This window comes from Prionailurus viverrinus, chromosome D1 (genome assembly GCF_022837055.1).
Source record: "Prionailurus viverrinus isolate Anna chromosome D1, UM_Priviv_1.0, whole genome shotgun sequence".
NCBI classification, from domain to species: Eukaryota; Metazoa; Chordata; class Mammalia; order Carnivora; family Felidae; genus Prionailurus; species Prionailurus viverrinus.
This window is the reverse complement of record NC_062570.1, coordinates 17,658,881-17,664,833: the sequence shown is the minus strand read 5'-3', so window position 1 is coordinate 17,664,833 and position 5,953 is coordinate 17,658,881.

Sequence of the window (5,953 nt, the reverse complement as noted above, 5' to 3'; positions counted from 1 at the left end):
TGAGTCACCCAGGCGCCCCTAGAGAGTTCTTCTTAATATACAATCTAAACCCCTCCAACTTCAGGATAAACCCCCTACTATAAGGCTAGCAGACATGAGAAAGTGAGACTTGAGGAGTTTTCTATAAAGTTTTGAACCACCACAACCTTCCTGCTGTTATCTCCAGCTAGAGGCACTCCCAGAGGACACAGATGCCGAGCGGCCAAAAGAACGACAGGACCGCCGGGGCTGGACCAGAGCTGCCCCCTCACGGATGCCATGGTCCCTCATCTCGGCCTTTGCTGAGCTGGAGGCTCAGTTCCTCATCTGCGGCTGAAACGTATAGACTAAGTTAGACTCAGAGGGAAAAACAGAGAGTATCTAAGTTAGACTGCAGTGAGCCTCCCCGGAGCTTGTCGCGGATGGCCGAAGGAGGTGGAGGCAGCTTTTCGCTCGCCAGTCTTTCGGAGGACGTTTCGAGACAGAGTCTCGCTCAGAGGCAGCGGCTCCCTCCCAACCCTGGGGTTTCAAGGAAGCCGGAGGAGTTTTAACTCCTCGTAAGGGGTTTCCTCTTTCATCTGAAGGTGACTGGTGATGGAGTCAGGTGTTACCAGGCCCCAGCTGTGGGTGGGGGAGGCTGCTCCACCCGTTGAACCCAGGGAGGCTTCTTAGGAGGGGAACGGCTTTGAGATGCCTCATGAAAGAAGGCCAGGAGGAAGCTTGGGGTTGGCTAGCAGGTGGGCGTGGGAGAAAGGGACTCGGTGGGGGCTGGCTGGGCCTGCCTCATCTGAAGAGACGGACTTCACCCCAGCTCCATAAGGATGCTTCTCTGGAGGCCACACCTGCCAGCTTTTCTTCCTCCCAAACCTGCAAGGGCTAGAGGAGGGGCTGCAGCCGAATTCCACCCTCACCTGGTGTAGGGCGAGATGTTGCAGCAGGAGGGCTTTAAGCTAGGCTGGGGGGTGAACAGGATAAGACGGGAGATGACTGACTGAGGGAGCTCCCGGGATCCCTTTCTTCCCAGGCCTTTGAAAATGAAGAGCTCCCTTTGTAGCCAGCCCCCACTCCCAAGCCGCAGGGGTGGATGCATCGGGCTTTGGGGGCTTTTTTGCCAGTTTGCACGTGACACATAGGCCCTGCAGGTTATCAGGAAATGTGTTTTCTTGGGACTTGGGCAACTGGGTTCGGAGTTGCAGAGGGGTGGGACCTCGGGCAGGTGGGGCCGGGTGTGTTTAGGCCCTTTGGTGGGCACAGAGGGCAGAGCTGGAGCGAGGGGTCTGGGGGGGGGGGGTTCTGGAGGCGATCACTCCCCATGGAAGGTCCTCAGTGTCCATCCCAGACCTCAGCACTCGAGCGGGTAGAAATCCTTGCCTCTCTGGTTCAGCCCCACCGGCCGATGGGCTTGGGGAAGTGTGTGAAGGCTGCAACCAGTCCGGGAAGGACAACTCCTTCTTTGACTTCTTCCCCTGAGAATGTCTTTTCAGCCCCTGGATTCTGGGGACCCCCGGGAGACTCTACTGTCCACCCGGCATTTGCAGGGAACAGTCCCCCAAGGAAGGGAGGGGTCTGGGACCCCTGCCCAGGGGGACCAAAAAGCCAGTCCCCCAGCATCGACTGAGAATTGAACCAAATAAATCTCCTTGGAGCCACGTCAAACGCTGCCTCGGGCTGGCCGGGGAGGGTGCCCCTGTGCACGGGGAGTGGGGAAGTGAGCCACACTCAGCCTGCTGGGAGGCACAGGCCTCTCTCAGCGCGTCCTGGGCTTCCCTTCTCCGGGAAGCCCGAGCCACTCACACAGATGTCTCTCATTCGCCGTTCACACCGGATTCCAACAATTGACTCACTGGTCTGTTTTCTTAACAGACTGGCTGTAAGCTTCCCAACAGCGAGGTCTGGGACTCTCATTCATGTCTGTGTGATCAGTCCCTGTTCAGAGCCTGGCACATGGAAGGATTTTCGAGAAATCTATGTGAATGAGTGAATAATTGGCGACATTGGGTGGTCCGAGCTAAATGCCTCTAGCAGGAGACACAGGGATGTTCCAGGAGCTCAGGGGAGGGAGCCATCCCTGAGGACCAGCAGTAGAGGGAAAGGCTCGCAGAAGAGATAAATTAGCCTTGTCTTCCATTGCCTTGAAATCCCTTGAACCTGTCTTCCTCCCCCAGGACAATTGAGAGCGGCATTCTCCAGCATACGTCTTTCTATCTTCCCTCCTGCAGTCAATTTATGTACTTCAATCACCCACCAATCTTCTGTGATATGCTGGAACTGGCTCATACTGGCTTGGGAGCCAATAGCGTGCCTCTGTTCCCAGAACACCTTGTGTTGGTAGCTTGGAATCGGTCAGGGTGGGAGAAACCAGCAAATGCCACAAATCAGTGCTTTGTCACCCTGGAGGAGCCAGGGCTAAAGTTTGTCAGTCCACTTACCTACCCACTACCTACCCTCCTCCTTCCTTCCTTCCTTCCTTCCTATCTTCCTTCTTCCCCTTTCTTTTCAATTATTGTATCCAATGTGCCAACTATCTACTCATCCCTCCCACCTACCCATCCATCCACCGTCCGCCCATCCATCCATCCAACCACCCACCCACCCATCCACAAGCATCTACTCTGTGTTGACCTGTTCCCAAGGCTCAAAATCTTTGCCTAGACTCCTAGAAGACAGGTGCATGAGTTCTAAGGAATAGCAGACATCCACTAGCATGGCACGTCCAGTTCAGCCAACACTGATGTTGGATTCATAACCGGGACGCTTGGGTGCTCCTCTTCTCCTTGCCCTCCCTGCTCGTTCTTCTCCATAGGCCGTTCTCACAGGGTGGGGGAGTCACTATCAGGGGAAGAGGGACGGACGTGTCCCCACCCAACAGTCCTGTACTGCTCTTTATCTACCTCTCCCTCCAAGCCTCAAGCAAAAGCCCAGGGGAACTGGGCCCGACTTTTTGAGAAACGGTTCTCCACCCCAGAAGGCCCAATGAGCTAGCTAACTTACCGGTGAGTAAAAACAAGAGGGGGTTTAGTAGGGCTTGGGAACAGAGACATCAGGTAAGAAAAAAGCCCCTCGTGAAGCCAGCCCTCTCCATCTCCAACACTACCCCCCACCTCTTCTTTTTAAAAACAAATTTTTTTAAACATTTATTTATTATTGAGAGACAGAGACAGAGCATGAGCAGGGGAGGGGCCGAGAGACGGGGAGACACAGAATCCGAAGTAGGCTCTGGGCTCTGAGCTGTCAGCACAGAGCCCGACGCGGGGCTCGAACTCACAGACTGTGAGATCACGACCTGAGCCAAAGTCGGATGCCCAACCAATTGAGCCACCCAAGCGCCCCAACATTAAAAACATTTTTTTTTAAAAAAAGGATGAGTACATGTCAATAAATCTGCACCCTATTGGCTCCCAAGCCAGTATGATCTCGCACAAACCGCGAGATCATGACCCGAGCCGAGGTCGGACGCTCAACCGACGGAGCCACCCAGACGCCCCTACCCCCCACCTCTTCTTAAAACTCTGGCTGCTTTGTGAAAAGCTTGTCTCTGCTCTTGCTCCCAGGGGCTGTTATTGCAAAGGATTAGCTGTTCAGCCTAGTGAGCCAAAGGGGCAGGGCCCCCAGAACTTGACCTGGATTATAGGGAAAGGAAGGGAAACCCACTCCCCTCCACACAGCCCAGACCCTGCCACCCCCACCACACTCACCTGCCGCTATGCCCCGTCCCGTCCAGCCTTGGCGAAGTACAGCCCTTTCCTCGATGGGGGTGTTGGCTTCCCAGGACCGTGGCAATGGGTTGCAGCCAGAGGTGACCCGAGAGCATGTCTTGGCCGGAGCTGAGGGTCCCCAGTGTTCCTGCAGGTGGTCAGAGAGAGAAGGCGGTGGCAGGCATCTTTCTCAGTTTGCTCCCTGAGGTCTGTATTTATATGACGGTCATACTCAAACAGCTCCCTTCTGAGACTGAGTTTCACCCCTCACTGGCCTCTTTTCGGAGGGTATTTTCTGTGGCCTGGCCCAGAAGGGGCAGGCAGATTTTTTTTTTTTTTTTTTTTTTTTTTTTTCTGAGCCATACAGCAAAACTGCTGTGGAGACAGAGGAGGGTGAAGGGTTTGGGGCCTAGGGCCTCAGCCACCCGGCCTGCCGCTGCTTGCACCCCCCTCATTACTGTTACTCTGTCTTTTAGTCCAAACAGGTTCTGACCTGCTCTGGTAGCAATAACATAAGGGCCAACAAATACCATATGATTTCGCTCCTGTGTGGAGTTTAAGAAACAAAACAAACGAGCAAAGGAGAAAAAAAAAAAAAGACAGAGACCAAGAAACAGACTCTTTTTTGTTTTTTTTTTCAACGTTTATTTATTTTTGGGACAGAGAGAGACAGAGCATGAACGGGGGAGGGGCAGAGAGAGAGGGAGACACAGAATCGGAAACAGGCTCCAGGCTCCGAGCCATCAGCCCAGAGCCCGACGCGGGGCTCGAACTCATGGACCGCAAGATCGTGACCTGGCTGAAGTCGGATGCTTAGCCGACTGCGCCACCCAGGCGCCCCAACGTTTGTTTATTTTTGAGACAGAGAGAGACAGAGCATGAACGGGGGAGGGGCAGAGAGAGAGGGAGACACAGAATCGGAAACAGGCTCCAGGTTCTGAGCCATCAGCCCAGAGCCTGACGCGGGGCTCGAACTCCCTGACCGCGAGATCGTGACCTGGCTGAAGTCGGACGCTTAACTGACTGCGCCACCCAGGCGCCCCAAGAAACAGACTCTTAAGGAAAGAACAAGCTACTGGTTAGCAGAGGGGAGGTGGGGGTGGGGATGGAAATAGGTGATGGGGACTAAGGAGTGCACTTGTTTTGATGGGCACTGGGTGATGTATGGAATTGTCAGATCACTCTGTTGTACACCTGCAGCTAATATTGCACTACATGTTAACTATGCTGGAATTAAAATACAAAACTCCGTAAAAAATAACTATTAAAAAACATGAAAAAAAGAATACCAGTGGGGGGGGGCGGGTAGAAATAACGTAAGGGCCGCGTGCATCTCGTTCGGGCTGCTAGGATAGGCACGGCTTCTAGAGGTCATCTTCCATTGAGACGTTCAGGCGGCCCCGTGACACCCCGGCTGAAGAAGGAACGTCGGCAGCTCAGAGGCCTTGGGTTCGAATCTCGACTCTGCCGCTTGACGTAGGCCAGCGAATCATCTTCTTAGAACTTCCGTTTTCTCACCTATTAAATAGGGTCATTGGGGTGCTCCGGGTGGCTCAGTTGGTTAAGTGTCCAATTTTGGCTCCGGTCATGATTTTACGGTTCGTGAGTTCGAGCCCCGCGTCAGGCTCTGTGCTTCGGATCCTCTGTCTCCCTCTCTCTCTGCTCCTCCCCCCCCCCCCCACTCTTTCTCAAAAATAAATGAACAAGGATAAATAAATGAAAAAAGGATCATCGAACAGGTCATGGTGGGGTTGAAACGAGCTCATGTAAGCGATGTACCTGGGTCAATGCCTGGAAGTTGGCAAGTGGGGTTCAATAATCAGTTGCCACTTCGCTGCGCATCCTACAGTCCCTATCGAACTGCACCCACCTTTCCCCTTAAGGTGCGAAGCAAGTTCGCCGTCCCAGGGTGGGGAATCTCTCCTCTGAAATCCGGCAAATTACAAGGCTATTTGGCTTGTGTGACCCAATTAATAGCCCTCTGTCTCACGGGCCTCTGCAGACACCTCACCTTTCGCCCCAGGCGCCCCTTTGGCTCAGCAAAGCCTGCCCACCTGCGAGGACAGAGGCCCCCCCCACTTCCTCAGGAGAAGACGGTGCTGTGTCGGAAGGAAGCAGGCCGTGTGCTTGCTGAGCTGTGGAAAATAATTAAACCAGGGGAGGAAAAAGAAAACAAAAACCCAGGTCCTTTAGAAATCAGGTTAGGTATGAATGTGCAGGGCGTGGCCCCCTGTATAATTAGCCGCTCTGCTGGCTCCGGGAGCTGCCTGCTCCTCCTG